General features: G+C 31.3%; 1 non-coding gene across 1 annotated transcript; it reads right to left on the minus strand.

Moving 5' to 3' along the window:
- Positions 1-10,702: 10,702 nt before the first annotated feature.
- On the minus strand, positions 10,703-10,821 carry LOC113374353. The gene has a single exon (XR_003366979.1). It is a non-coding gene; the product is annotated as a 5S ribosomal RNA (ribosomal RNA).
- Between the last annotated feature and the right edge of the window lie 5,946 nt (positions 10,822-16,767).

Here is a 16,767-nt window from a genome sequence, read left to right on the forward strand (position 1 = left end):
CATTTTCAAGAAATAAATTTCCCCATCGTCCATCTAGCATCGCTTGGTATTATTAACTTCCCGTAGGGTAAGTTATAGTAATCGTTCAAAAATCGAAATCAAAAATTTTTACATTTCTCGACGTTTTGAAGGTTTCTGAACATTTTGGCATACTTCAGAAAAAATGGATGTGTGTGTGTGTGTGTGTGTTTTGTATGTCCGCGTTTTTTCGTCCACGTTTTCGGGCGCACGGATCAACCGATTTCAATGGTGGAGTAGTAATGATTATGATAATATATTTAATTAGAAACTCCCAACATAATAAAAAAATATAAATTTATTAACTATAAAAATATTTCAATATCAAAAATATACATGACATGTCCGATTGTTTTTTACAAATCAAAAACAGCCTGCTTGATATCGCCATAGTTAATAAATTTATATTTTTTTATTATGTTGGGAGTTTCTAATTAAATATATTATCATAATCATTACTACTCCCACATTGGTGACTCACGACGATGGAGATGAAGATAAAGGAGTTTTATTTTTCGAAGATTTAAGAAAAATTGATTTTGACGCAGCACCATAATCACTGGTCTTCAGTGACGACCTATAAGGTATGTCCAGTCCAATCCATCATAGTTAACGCACTTACTATCTGGATCAGACTTCCGAGGTTACTCATTTGGTATACCCAGACCTCAGTGTTTATTGCTGACAGAAAAAATAATTTGGAGCCTGAACTTTTCATTGGAATGCAATTCAACCTCTCTTTCTCTGTTAACTCAACAAATCGTCTTATAATGCTACCTCCCATTATCGGTGACAACGACGAATCAAAACAAAATTTGACATAATTTATTGGATTCCACAATTCTGGACTCTTATGTCAAAGAAACCAATGATCCTGATTTGGATAAAGAGCCAACTTCTTTCTCTGATCGGAACTCATCAGATACGAATGCAACGCTTGCAGAAATGGAAACTGTACCCATAAATTATGCATTCTAAACATTAAGTAATTCTGATATAACTAATACCAATTAGATGGAGGCTGAATCTTAGAAGTTCACCGACATCGAGGTACAGGAAATTTTCCACATGTTTTTCATTAATCAGAACCTTATGCAGAATATGGAGTTGATGGCAGGTCGAATCACCACATACGGTGGATCTGCTGACGAAACATGGAAATTTGTAATTGACCAGTATTACAACACTGGTCTGCTATAATCTGCTTTCCCACCACATTTTTATAACGTGAGATCAACACTGGGCAGGGAGTGTGTGGCGATATCAAGCAGGCTGTTTTTGATTTGTAAAAAAAAACAATGGGACATGTCATGTATATTTTTAATATCGAAATATTTTTACAGTTAATAAATTTATATTTTTTTATTATGTTGGGAGTTTCTAATTAAATATATTATCATAATCATTACGACTCCCACAGTTTAAAAAACATTCGATTCCTATCGATAGGTAGATGTGCTGATTAGTTTTTGGCAAAGGCAGGTCCAGCCGTTACGGAGATATGGAGCAAAGAGTGCAGAAAATAGAAAGCGAGTTTTTGAGAGAACGGATCAACCGATTTGAGTGGTTTAAAAAACATTCGATTCCTATTGATAGGGAGATGTGCTGATTAGTTTTTGGCAAAGGTAGGCCCAACGGTTTCGGAGATACAGAGCAAAATGTTAAAAAAATAGCAGTTTTTGAGAGAACTAAGCGTCCGATTTAAATGATTCAAAGAACTTTTTGCTTGTTTCAACAAAATAATTGATTTTGGAAAAAAAAAATTTTTGTTTCGAATTTTTTTTTCAACAAATTTTTTTGTAATTTTGGATTAAAAATTCAAAAAATCACCCAGGCTAAGCACAGTCTAAGCGCCACTCTGGTACAAATGTTTACGCAAGTGCGTTTAGACTGTTTATGTACTGGAGCACTTTTCCAATTTTGTGAAAATCATTGAAAAATGTGAAAATGCCGCCAAGCTAAGCACAGTATAAGTGAAAAAGTCGCACAGAATTATTTGCAAATGCGTTTAGACTGTGACTATGCGGGAGCACTTTTTCAATTTTGTGCAAATTAGGCAACTATTTTTTTGAAATTTGATTCGAAATGAAATGACGATTGTTAATGTTCTGGAGATGATAAATTGATTTATTTATAATTAACTTTGCGTAGGGTAAGATATAGTAATCGCAAAAAAATCGAAGATGAAAATTTTTATTTATCTTTACGTTTCAAAGGTTTCTGAATATGTTGGCATACCTTGGAGAAAATTGATGTATGTGTGTGTGTGTGCGTACAAGATGAACACTTATCAAATTTTCATGAAAATAGGTCTAGCGGTTTCGGAGATCTAGTAAAAAAAAACTAAAAAAAATACCATTTGGCGGTCAACAATAATCATTAGACATTAGACATATGCACATCAAATTATCAGATATTTTATAGAGATTTTAACAATAAGTATAAATTTTGTTTACATTCCTATGGGTTCCGTACCAATGTTTATCCGTTAGACGGCGACGCGGCGCTTACGCGCTTCGATATTTAGTCTCTATGCATTTAAAACAGTAGAATTGCTTTGAAAAAAAGTTCAAAATTTCCAAAATATTTAGAAATAAATTTTTCAACAAAAAGTCAGTTTTTGTCAAAAATTTATAGTTTCTCAAAAATCTATTTTTTCAGAGTAATTTTTTTTTTTCAAAAATGTTAATCTTATTAAAAAAAAATAATTTTTGGTACGGGAAGTTCCAGCAATTTGCCTTAAGGCACGATGCCATGCGCCCCACTAGTTAAGAATTAATTTATTTGCCACTTTGTATTAATTTTCCGTGGCGATTAAAATATTTATATTATTCACGTAATAATTTCAAATAATGGTCATTAAGAAATGCATATTAATATATTTGTATCAAAAGAAACACCGAATGACAGTTGACAATCGAATGTAAATGTCATGGATGAAATCATTGATAGTATCATAGATTGAATAAACTACATGGATTGTTTATAAATAATTAATTTTGAATTAGAATGAAATAAAGGGATAAAAATCCTAAGTCCTTCTCCTGGCTTTAAACTACCTCCCTGCCAATTTTCATCTAAATCGGTCCAGCCGTTCGTGAGTTATAAGTGGTAGCACATAAGGCGATCCTCTTTTATATATATAGATATATACTCGTATATATATATATATATATATATATATATATATATATATATATATATATTTATATATATATTGAACTGTAATAACAATTCGAATCATTATTTTGTTTAATAATTACAAAACGCGTTGCTAGTTATATGTAGGTTACGCGGACATCGGAAGTGCTTACTGATGGATTTTGTAAATAGGTTGTAAACAATAAATTAGTATATAAGAGTTAGACAAAAGTTAGACAGTCAGTAAAATCCTAGACACTGTAAGTGACTCTAGTTTATTAGACAGTGAATGTCATATTGTAAGTGTTGTTCAATAAAGTGGTTATAATTACGGAAGAGCTTGTATTTTATTTACACCAAGTCTTCCAGCTAATACCTCTAGGAAACCACCCCCGCTCCGAGGAGACTTATCAAACCAGTACCCCGCTTATCATATATCTGTGGACGAGTTGAACTTGGGTTACCCCTACATAGCTAGAAGGACCCAGAAGCAAGCAAGTCAACAACCACGCCGTCACATTTCTTGGTAACAGCGGTGAGATTTCCTGAGACAGTGAAGTGCTTAAGGGCCATATTCCACCCCAAACGCACGAAGGACTCAAAGGACACAGGTGGCAGCCAAACCATCCGGAGCTATTTGGACAATACTACTAGGATTTTACTCCCCAAGTAAGAAAAACCAATCCTTCTTTTGGCAAAACTACACATCCAGACCTGAACATCATAGTCTTCAATTTTTTTTTTAGTTATTTTTTGTCAATTAGAATATAAATAATAATATTTTGTCAATTTGAAAATTTTTTCAAGTATTAGGATTTTGGTTGTACTTGGGTAACATTTCTGTAACAATGAGCAGTTCGATTACTATTTACACCATTATTATTTTGTTGATTTCACATATCCGTCAAGGTTAAGTTCAAACAAATATTGTTAACTAAACATTTTTAACAAAAACAAACACGAGCATTGTCAGGTCCGAATTTCATAACAGAAATATGTTTAGAAATATGACAAAGTAAAATAATTGTAAAGATTAGTAACAAAGTCATCAAGCAATAATATAAAGACGCAGAAAGTAATATTGAAAAGTTAGTGACTCTAGTTAATGACTTTGAGTATCCTATCAAGAGTAAATTTACATCTGTTGATCTTTCATAACGTCGCTTTAAATGCCAGTATCAAGGCGAAATGCCTAAAGGATTTAGTGTAGCCATTGTGCCACTTTTCAGGCGATAGTGCCAATTCTTCATTTCAGATAGCCTAATATTAAATTGTTTAATGAAACAATAGGTATCTGACGATTAAAAAATTAATCAAGGTAGGAAAAACCCGAATGCTCGCAAGGTTAGTGAAAACCTCGAGATTTTAAATATATTTGACGTAATTTTGATGACTTATCTGAGACTCATGCATCCGCTGGAACGAGTCAATAAAATCTTTCAAATAAAATTTATTTCATTGTTTTCATTTTTAGGACCAAAATACGCTCGTTGATTGTATCGATAATATTAAATATTGCATGAGAATAAATTTCAACTAGTAATGCTGATTATAGAAATAATTTTAAAATATTACATAAGAATGAAATTTTAATCTTGATTATATTAAAAGAATCTTAAAATTTTGTGTGAAAATAATTGAACCTGAAAATGCATTTTCAATAATAATTAAATTTAATCAACTGCCCATTCCACAAAATGTTACAGAAATGAAGGGGATAAATTTAAATTAATGTCAATAATAGCAATATAATTATCCCCATAGAATAGAATTATAAACTTAAAAATTTGAAAAAAAGTAAGAAAATAGAAATGTGCCTTGTTTGAATTATTGATATGAAATGATTTCATTTTAAATTAAATTTGTTGGCGTTATATTGCACGTAAAATATTTTCTCTACAATTATAATAAATGTTATTTTGAAAATTAGTAAGCGATTGAGTAAATTTGTTTTCTATTATAGTAATTTCGTAAATTAACGATAATAATATCTTTTCTAAATCAATGTTCTATAATTGTTCACACTGAATGTAATTTTGATTATTTGCGTTAACGGTAAAGAAGCTTTATCGTATTTCTATTTTGAAATTTGAGTAAAGAAATATCACGTAACATTCGGTTTCAAATTTTACCAAGGTACGGAATACAATTTTGCTTATTATGTTTTAACTTCGTGAATTTTTATGAATCTTGATGAATTTTACAAAACTTTATTTTATTATTATTAAAAAAAAAAAATTTAATTGGCGACATATTTTATTTGTCGCATTTGTCCAATTTTGATTACCTAGCAAATTTTTCAAGTATTAACAATACAACGTAAATTTAAATTTTCATTAAGAACTATTTATGATTTTAATTATCAAATACAAGATTCTTTATGCCATTAATATTTTTTTTGCAGATTTTAAAGACATTTTTCATATTTTGATTTTTATGCTCTATTGATATAACAGTTTTGAAAAAAAAAAAAAAATTTTTTTTGCATCATTTATGGTAAGTTTTTCGAAGCATATTTTGTTTTACCGGAATAATATTTTAAATTTCAGTGATGCTTTTATATTACATAATCAGCGACCATCTAATTTGCATTCAACTGCTGATTTTTTTATATGTTATTATATTCATAGGTTATTAAAGATTTATTCATGTAGAGATAAAAATAAAATTATTATTAGATTTTTGTTTCACATTATTTGTAAACATATTATAACAGTAATGACACTTTTGAGAACAAAAGTTTCTAAGGGCCGAAGGAAGAAGAGATGGAACTCATTTTTTTTTAATTTTTTCTTAATTTTTATAGTTTTCCGAGGACGAAAAACTTTTGAAGAGGGAGGTTGAACTGTAATAACAATTCGAATCATTATTTTGTTTAATAATTACAAAACGCGTTGCTAGTTATATGTAGGTTACGCGGACATCGGAAGTGCTTACTGTTGGATTTTGTAAATAGGTTGTAAACAATAAATTAGTATATAAGAGTTAGACAAAAGTTAGACAGTCAGTAAAATCTAGACACTGTAAGTGACTCTAGTTTATTAGACAGTGAATGTCATATTGTTAGTGTTGTTCAATAAAGTGGTTATAATTATGAAAGAGCTTGTATTTTATTTACACCAAGTCTTCCAGCTAATACCTCTAGGAAACCACCCCCGCTCCGAGGAGACTTATCAAACCAGTACCCCGCTTATCATATATCTGTGGACGAGTTGAGCTTGGGTTGCTAGGATTACCCCTACATAGCTAGAAGGACCCAGAAGCAACCAAGTCAACAACCACGCCGTCACATTTCAATATATATACTAGATGACCCGACAGACGTTGTTCTGTTCCCATGTCTACATTTTTTTATTATAATATACTAATATTTACCGTTTATCTAAAAATAATATTTGTTTTAAACTACTCTTCACGCCAAAATGCATATACATTTATAATATGAGCGATGTTAAATGTAGAACTGCTTTAAATAAAATGATGAGTCTCAGTCCCCACACTATATTGGAAATTGAAGTCATCTTTACTTTCCCATTTGTTGTTATGTTTAGTAAAAGATGCAAAGAAATTATATATTGAAAAAAAAAACTATATTGAAAATTTAATATCCTAATCTTCCGTTGGCGCCCCCTAAGGCGTGCGCTTGTATTTTTGCATGCATCGCATTAAAAGTAGGACCGGCCCTGTTTAATACTTAATTTCATATTTTAAGTGAATTAATTTGTCATCTCCTGTTCTTTAACAAACTTCAGAAAAATTTATCAAAATCCGAATGATCCTTTAGAAGGAGAATACAGTGAGTGCTTGTAATTTTATATGAACTTTATATAATAGCAATAAAGCTCAAATTGATCCTAATTAGTTAGAAAACTTTTGTATGGGAAAAAAAGGGCTGTTTTCAGGGTTTTCCCGGCGATTATTCGATTTTTCCTCGCCGTAAGAACCATCCTTGGACTTCAGCAAACATTTCAAAAAAAGAATTGGCCAAATTGTTCCAAGCGTTGTTGAGTTATGCGCTTACCAACACATTTTGCGATCCATTTTTATATATAAGATAAATATATATATATTATATATATATATATATATATATATATGTATATACTAGATGACCCGACAGACGTTGTTCTATTCCCATGTCTACAATTTTTTATTATAATATACTAATATTTACCGTTTATCTAAAAATAATATTTGTTTTGAACTACTCTTCACGCCAAAATGCATATACATTTATAATATGAGCGATGTTAAATGTAGAACTGCTTTAAATAAAATGATGAGTCTCAGTCCCCACACTATATTGGAAATTGAAGTCATCTTTACTTTCCCATTTGTTGTTATGTTTAGTAAAAGATGCAAAGAAATTATATATTGAAAAAAAAACTATATTGAAAATTTAATATCTTAATCTTCCGTTGGCGCTCCCTAAGGCGTGCGCTTGTATTTTTGCATGCATCGCATTAAAAGTAGGACCGGCTCTGTTTAATACTTAATTTCATATTTTAAGTGAATTAATTTGTCATATCCTGTTCTTTAACAAACTTCAGAAAAATTTATCAAAATCCGAATGATCCTTTAGAAGGAGAATACAGTGAGTGCTTGTAATTTTATATGAACTTTATATAATAGCAATAAAGCTCAAATTGATCCTAATTAGTTAGAAAACTTTTGTATGGGAAAAAGAAAAGGGCTGTTTTCAGGGTTTTCCCGGCGATTATTCGATTTTTTCTCGCCGTAAGAACCATCCTTGGACTTCAGCGAACATTTCAAAAAAAGAATTGGCCAAATTGGTCCAAGCGTTGTTGAGTTATGCGCTTACCAACACATTTTGCGATCCATTTATATATATATACTAGCTGACCCGACAGACGTTGTTCTGTACTCATGTCTACAATTTTTCAATTTTTTATACTAATATTTACTACTTAGTTAAAAATAATAATTACTGTTTTTTGAATTACTATTTACACCAATATATGAGTGATGTTGAATGTAGAACTATTTCAAATAAAAATTCCCACAGTTAACACTTTAATTATTCATTTAACAAATATTAAAAAATGTTCAATAAAATTGTATATTAAAAATTATACACTGCGATTTATAGAACAAATTTATTTCCAATAGCTCAATTTATTTTATTGCATTTAAGGGTTATATAGTATTTTTAGTCAAACCTGTAGATGTGGATGTATAAATGAATGATTTTTTGTTTATTCACGACTAAAACATTGATTTTCCACATTTATCACACTAAAAATAATCGTCTGCCTTTGTGATTTATGGTTATAGCATAAGATATACGTGTTGAAAATTGAAATCTTTTAAAAAGTACAACAAATTCAGAAAAAATTAATATATAGCATTCGCGGCAAAGGTGCAATATCACCTTTTATTTTTCTACCCAAAATATATGCTTCAATAATGTTGCCTATAATTTTTATAATTTCGTACCATATTTTAACTGGCTTTTAGTAATTTTAATATCTAAATTACATTTTTTTCTCCAATAAATCAATATACATTATTGCTTAAGTTTATATTTGAAGTGAATTAATTTGTCAAATCCTGTTCACATGTGCTCTATTCAACTTACAATCAACAAAATTATTGCTCTGTGAATTTTTTTACTGTGCTCCAATTTACTTGATATTTTGGAAATAGGCTAATCTTTATCTTAATTTCAATGTTTTTAACAATTTGCACTCCGTCACCATCCACAGCATTAATTGCTTTTAATTCTGATTTTATCAGAACTTGTAATACACTATTTTAAAGGTGATTAAATGAGCTACAACTTTCTCTATCATTAATTTTACCGTAACTTCTCTTATTGTAAAACGGCGAAGGGTTAAAGGGCTCGAAAGACCTCTGGTTGGACAGCTCCTTAATTAATCATACATCTATCAATATTTGTGTAACGAAATAATAATAAACAATAATAATTAGTCAGAAAAATACCTCGAATTTTCATATATATATACTTTTATACGTATTCTTTCAGAGGTATTATGATGAGAAATTGGTTGTTTTTTTTAAATGTTTTTTTTTTCATGAAATCATGAGTTTTTTGAAAATCATTTGTACTAAAGTTGTGGTATTTTCTAGAATTCATCAAGATCTCTTAAACCAAGTTAATTCTAGATTGAATACGATTATTTTTAATTTTGGTGGATATGGCACTCAAAGTATTTGATTTAAATGAAAAAAAAAAAACATTGCATGCGTCCTTTATCTGCATGATAGCTCACTCATTTTACACGCAGAAGTACTCATTTTAAAGCTTATTTTGAGCACTATAAAAACCCATTTTCATATCTAGCCTAATAATGTTCCTAAAACACTATAAATAACGATTTATTAAGATTTTAATTGATATAATTCTGTTCATTACATGATTTTCGTTAAGATGTATATTTTGAAGGTGTTAGCAAAAAATGATGAAAAACGAAAAAAGAAACAAATATTCAGTAGCCAGTAACTTGAAAAGTATTTCCTTTTTTGAAAAACATTATTAAATATTTTTCTCGTATAATTAGTTCTTTTATCGATACCCAACGTTATTTTGAAAAAAAGTAAAATCACACCACTGAAAAGAAATGTCATCCACCCGAGAAGTGGTAAAGGAGTCTAAATTGTTTTCACTTCTGAAGAGTAAGATGAACCTAGTTCCAAAATTCCAAACGAATTGGAAAACAGTAAAAATTTCAGACCCAAAGCGCTCCATTGAGTAAATATTCCGTACCCAATGACAAACATATGAATTTTTGACACAATGAAACTTCTAATAAATTTTTTTTGTATTGCGACTTAGTATAGTAAGGCAAAACGACTGCAAATTGAATATGTTTGAGCGCAATCACTTATGGCTCGCTCCTTTGCGCGAATTCGTACGGCGAATCTGTTCGCAAAGTGCGCAAACAAAATTATTGCAAGCAAAAGCAAACCACGCGCACGTCAGACGCATGCGCAGACTGCATCACTTGTCAAATGCATGTTATATTATTTGCATCTTATATTAATTTAATTTTTGGCACATCTCAGCTGCTTTTCGGCATTAATAATGTAGACATTACATTTTCCTTATTCATAATCATGAATTTATTATATTCTAATATCGCCTTAGCCTATAAGTGAATAGAAATGTTTGGCAAATGACAGTCCTCAATTGTTTTTAATGTCAAACTAAGCTTCAAATATTTTCAAGGGCAAACAATGATAAGCGGTTTTTTGTAATTTTTTCTATTTATTTCTACAATTTAGCTATATTTCTATAAATCAAAACATTCTGAAAAATTTCCCGAACAAACTTCAGGAAGATTCATGAAAATCCGAATTATAGTTTAGGAGGAAATATGAAACTTACATTGTTACAGAAGAATTTTATATATAAGATATATATATATATATATATATATATATATTTTATTTCATTTTACATAAACTATTTTCTCATCTCTATCAAAGATTTTAACAGTTTATACCGAGAGTATGTACTTTTTATAATTTGACTTAACATCGGTAAAATACTAGGGCAAAAGGTCAACGATACGTGGTGTTCCCAAGCGGTCTCCCATCTAAGTACTACCCACGCCCGATGTTGCTTGACTTTGGTGATCGGACGAGAACCGGTATATTCAACATGGTATGATCGTTGACGACAAGTAAAACTATTCAATCATATGTATACATAATGTTTTAAACGAAATTTCAGTAATAATTTAATATATATCTGCAATGTTACCATAGGGATAACTGACTTGAAACGTGAAGCAACTGAAAAGTTGCCATAGGGATAACTGACTTGAAATTTTGTTCTTAGCAACGAAATTTTAAAAAATCTCGAGAAAATTATATGAACACACTTAACCATTTATATACCATTTTATTCGTTACTTTATTCTGCATCTTTCGTACGAACAAAGTTTTTTCGTATCTTTTACGGTTTTGATGTTATAGAGCAATATGTGTAGATGTTAACTTGTCAAATGCAAAGTTCGGCTAGGTTGGAGCAACACTCCTCACGATTCGATATTTCTGTAAAGAAAACATATAAAGTATTATACATCGTTAGAAAGGTCTCAAAATTCTTAGTTTTTTTCCCATATATCGCAACTTCGAATTCCGAACGGTGTGGCCTACGGGCAAATTGCTGTCGTAAAATTTCAGGAAAATCGGAAAATCTCGAAAAAATTATATAAACACACTTAACCATTTATATACCATTTTATTTTGCATCTTTCGTACGAACAAAGTTTTTTCGTATCTTTTACGGTTTTGATGTTATAGAGCAATGTGTGTAGATGTTAACTTGTCAAAATGCAAAGTGCGGCTAGGTTGGAGCAACACTCCTCACGATTCGATATTTCTGTAAAGAAAACATATAAAGTAATATACATCGTTAGAAAGGTCTCAAAAAGGTCGTGTCGAGTGCGATGCGAGCAATCTTAGGCTAAAGTACGCTGTGTTGTTCAGGCAGGTTCGAATATTATTCCCCGGTGTATTTTATACATTATATTCGATACTTTTAGTCTGTCAACTATATAGCGGCGTTACTTTAAATAATGTCGTAGACCGTGTCTGGAATTATATACGCCATCTATGTTCGGATGTCGGTTTACGGCCGGGTTCTGGACCTTATTTATAAGTGTTCAACCATACTGTACAGCATATTCGCGGGCATATGTCGTTGACGCAAAGACTCTTATGCGGAAAATCAAATATACAAATGCAATCAACTCAATACTCTCCGATCGAGAATAAAAGTGAGTTATAACGATGAATTCTTATGAATTCGCCCCGACGTTCTCAATCTAACGAAAGGTAAAGAGACTGTTTGAAATTAACTGGGTCTGCGGACCGCAAATTTCATGTACGGACCGCCGTTTCGACGGTTGTTAAAGGTCTAGCCTCTGTGTTAAGCGCAGAATATATAAAATATCTAGTCGCGATGTAAACTGTTCGTTATGTTCAGGGAATATCGTACGGCTGAGATATATATATATATATATATATATATATATACATATATATATATTAGGGTGGGCCGAATCATTATAGAAGTAAAATTAAGCGATATGGGCACCTTTTCATATGAAATATATGTGTTATTTAAATGAATTTTGACTTCAAAACCATATATCGCAAATAACTCTTTAGCCAGCGAAATTTTCAATAAAATACTGTTTTTAATAAGTTAATATATTAATTTAGGCATGTGAATAATTCAAATTGTGAGTTATATTTTGATTGATAGTTTGTACGGGGGTTTTTAAATCGGGTTTAGTTTGTTGTTATTTATTTCCATCAGAGTGCGCTAGTATTTTTTTATAATAATTCTCGAAGTTTCGAAAAGGATATATTAATGTGAAAATTTGGCATAAATCTTCATTCAGTTCTCCAGTTAGACGTGAAGTATCAATGGCGAATTCTTATTTAAATTCAGGCGCAAGTGCTAGTAATTTGAATCATATGCGCTCGCATGATCAAATTACATTTGGGGAAGCAAATGAATTTACTGGAGTAAATCTTCCGACAAGTATGGAAATTATCAGGTATTATTTTTATTTGGCCGAAGAATCAAAAAAACAAAATAAAATGTTTTCATATAAAACATTTACTCCAAATGTGGTAACGAAATTGATTCAGACGTGGGAAAAAATTGATATTCCAATTATGGAGAAACGAAGTATCGCTAGAAAATTGAACCGATTGATTGATAAATATAAAAGTACAAATAAAAGCAAGTCTACCCAAGCATCATTTCAGGAGTTTGTAGAATCCACGAAAGAATTATTTTATATTGGAAAATGCAAATGCGATTTGCGAAGATTACTGTGTTCCTGTGGATTGATCCCAAAACATTTACAAGCGTTTATGATGGATCAACATAATGAGAGGAAATCTACGATACCAGAATATATTATAAAAATTGAAGATGAAGTATCAGAATCTACAATAACTAGCAATATTACTCCAGGTGAGACATATACTCCAGATGTTGATTTTGATTTTAAAAGCAGTTCGGAAAGTTTACAAAATACTTCTCATATAAAACGTGGTCCATATAGTCGAAGATATAAGGCTCCAAGCTATGCCTTAATGTGCGACAGATTTGCAATTTCTGATAGAGTTGGGTCTGGCGTGGTGACGGCAATCCTGCGTGACCTGGGCATAACGGATGATTGGGGCAATCCTGTCATTATGGACAAAAATAAAAGCGTTCGCGAGAGGCAGAAAAATAGGCAAGCTCTACACAAACGATATGATTCTTCTGAATTAATAGCATTTTCATTCGACGGCCGAAAAAATGATTCTATTACCATGGAAAAAATCGATAAGAAGTTTCACCCACGAATGATTAAAGAAGCGCATTTAGTTATTTTAAAGGAACCGAATGGCCAATTGTTGGGTTACACAAAATTGGAAAATGAAGATTCGGAAAGTAAAGTAATCAAATTGAACGAGTTTTTCGCCGATAAAGGAATAGCTCTCGATTCTTTGATAGGCATATGTTGCGATGGTGAACCAGCAAATACAGGCGTAAAAAATGGTATTTTACGTCGATTTGAAATTCAGTTAAACAGGCCACTGCATTGGTTTGTGTGTCTTCTCCACTTTAACGAACTTCCACTTCGCCATTTATTTAACTATTTGGAAAAATCATTGACCACTGGACCACGAACAAAAACTGGAATATTAAGCAAACAAATTGAAACATGCGAAAATATACCGGTGAGTTATAACATATTTACTATTTTTAATACCCTATGTTCAAATTCAATATAATTTATTTTTTCCTATATACTTCCAGCCGGTAAAAGACTTTGAAACAATCCCACTTGAAAATTTGGCTGATATAAGTCCTGCTGAATCGACAACTGACTCAAGTTATTTAATAAAAATAGCTAAAGCAGTTGCTTCTGGAGAAGTATCGACAGACTTAGCTAACATGAAACCAGGGCCAATAGCACATTCCCGTTGGCTCACGAAGGCTAGTAGGTTACTTCGGTTATATGTAACTACTAATAAGCCTTCCAAAAATTTGAAAATTCTGGCAAACTACGTAATGAAAGTATATATTCCAATGTACTTTAACATTAAATATTACAACTCTGTGGTGTATGGTAGTATATTATTTTATAAATTTATTAGCTGGACGCAATATTTAGACTCGAATTTGAGACAAATTGTGAACAATGTTGCTAAAGAAAACGCATACTATGCTCACTCAGAAAATATTTTATTAGCAATGTTGTTTGATAATAAAAAGGAAATACGAGATTCAGCTATAAGAAAAATCTTATATTACCGTAATAATGTGGAAGACCTGACGCAATTGAGAGATTACAAAACACCCGAAATAAATTTCGAATGCACCGACTATACTAATATGATAGATATGGATGATTATTCAAATATATCCGAACCAGCCTTTACGCTAAATATTCCTCATGAACATCTAGTACAATATCTACAAAGCAATGAGTGTCCATGGAGTGACCCTAAAATTCCGGTCCACATTCAGGGAACTGAGAGACATGTTCAATTACTGGCTAATGTATCAAAACGCGTATTAGAGCAAAATCGCGAAGGTGTTATGACAGCGACACTACTATCTCGTGAAAAGCATCCTCGACTGGAAAGCAAGCAAGATTTCAGATATTAATTTATTTAAATTGTATTAGCTAAATGTAAGAAATTTTATTTTAAATAAAAATGTAACTTAAAGAAATAAAAATGTTGTATTTAAACCATGTCATGTAAATAAATAATAGAATAAATATATGTCATTCCTAAAAAACCCAAAAACAATATTTTTCTTCAAAAGTAGTTTGACCTGTTTCGATGCATGATTCTAGGTTAGGCTTACTCGCAAATGTCCCCTAACAGTTTACTTGATGTAGTCTGATGTACCCGTAAGTTACTGATTTCAAAAAGCCGGAAAATGTTTTTAACCTGTTTCGATGCATGATTCTAGGTTAGGCTTACTCGCAAATGTCCCCTAACAGTTTACTTGATGTAGTCTGATGTACCCGTAAGTTACTGATTTCAAAAAGCCGGAAAATGTTTTTAACCTGTTTCGATGCATGATTCTAGGTTAGGCTTACTCGCAAATGTCCCCTAACAGTTTACTTGATGTAGTCTGATGTACCCGTAAGTTACTGATTTCAAAAAGCCGGAAAATGTTTTTAACCTGTTTCGATGCATGATTCTAGGTTAGGCTTACTCGCAAATGTCCCCTAACAGTTTACTTGATGTAGTCTGATGTACCCGTAAGTTACTGATTTCAAAAAGCCGGAAAATGTTTTTAACCTGTTTCGATGCATGATTCTAGGTTAGGCTTACTCGCAAATGTCCCCTAACAGTTTACTTGATGTAGTCTGATGTACCCGTAAGTTACTGATTTCAAAAAGCCGGAAAATGTTTTTAACCTGTTTCGATGCATGATTCTAGGTTAGGCTTACTCGCAAATGTCCCCTAACAGTTTACTTGATGTAGTCTGATGTACCCGTAAGTTACTGATTTCAAAAAGCCGGAAAATGTTTTTAACCTGTTTCGATGCATGATTCTAGGTTAGGCTTACTCGCAAATGTCCCCTAACAGTTTACTTGATGTAGTCTGATGTACCCGTAAGTTACTGATTTCAAAAAGCCGGAAAATGTTTTTAACCTGTTTCGATGCATGATTCTAGGTTAGGCTTACTCGCAAATGTCCCCTAACAGTTTACTTGATGTAGTCTGATGTACCCGTAAGTTACTGATTTCAAAAAGCCGGAAAATGTTTTTAACCTGTTTCGATGCATGATTCTAGGTTAGGCTTACTCGCAAATGTCCCCTAACAGTTTACTTGATGTAGTCTGATGTACCCGTAAGTTACTGATTTCAAAAAGCCGGAAAATGTTTTTAACCTGTTTCGATGCATGATTCTAGGTTAGGCTTACTCGCAAATGTCCCCTAACAGTTTACTTGATGTAGTCTGATGTACCCGTAAGTTACTGATTTCAAAAAGCCGGAAAATGTTTTTAACCTGTTTCGATGCATGATTCTAGGTTAGGCTTACTCGCAAATGTCCCTTAAAAGTTTACTAGATGTAGTTTGAAATTATATATAAATACTGAATATTTTGTTAAAAAGGAAATAAATATACTGAATATTTTATTATAAAAGAATCGAAATATTTATAGGTTGGAAGTTACTAATTATTTAGAGTATATTACAAAAATTAAATAAAAATAGCAACTTGCACGTATTTTGCACATTGACAACTTACACGTATTCTGAAATTGACAACTTGCACGCATTATGCAAATTGACAACTTGCACGTATTTTACACATTGACAACTTGCACGCATTTTGCATTATAGATAACTTATACGTACTTTGCTTATTAGCAACTTGTACGCATTTCCAAGAAATTTAGCAAAAAACATTCTCCCTATTTAGAATTTAATGAATTATATCATATATTTATATTAAAAAATTATGAAAAGTTTCTCTTAAAAACATATATTTCGTAAACTTACAAAATATTTATAACTATTCTCTTGACATTATGGTTATTGAAAGAAATAATAAATATTTCTAGTATTGGAATTTGTCAAT

Source organism: Ctenocephalides felis, unplaced genomic scaffold (assembly GCF_003426905.1).
Source record: "Ctenocephalides felis isolate EL2017-DRISC unplaced genomic scaffold, ASM342690v1 CF-g0.4_SCAFFOLD_01732, whole genome shotgun sequence".
Lineage (NCBI taxonomy): Eukaryota > Metazoa > Arthropoda > Insecta > Siphonaptera > Pulicidae > Ctenocephalides > Ctenocephalides felis.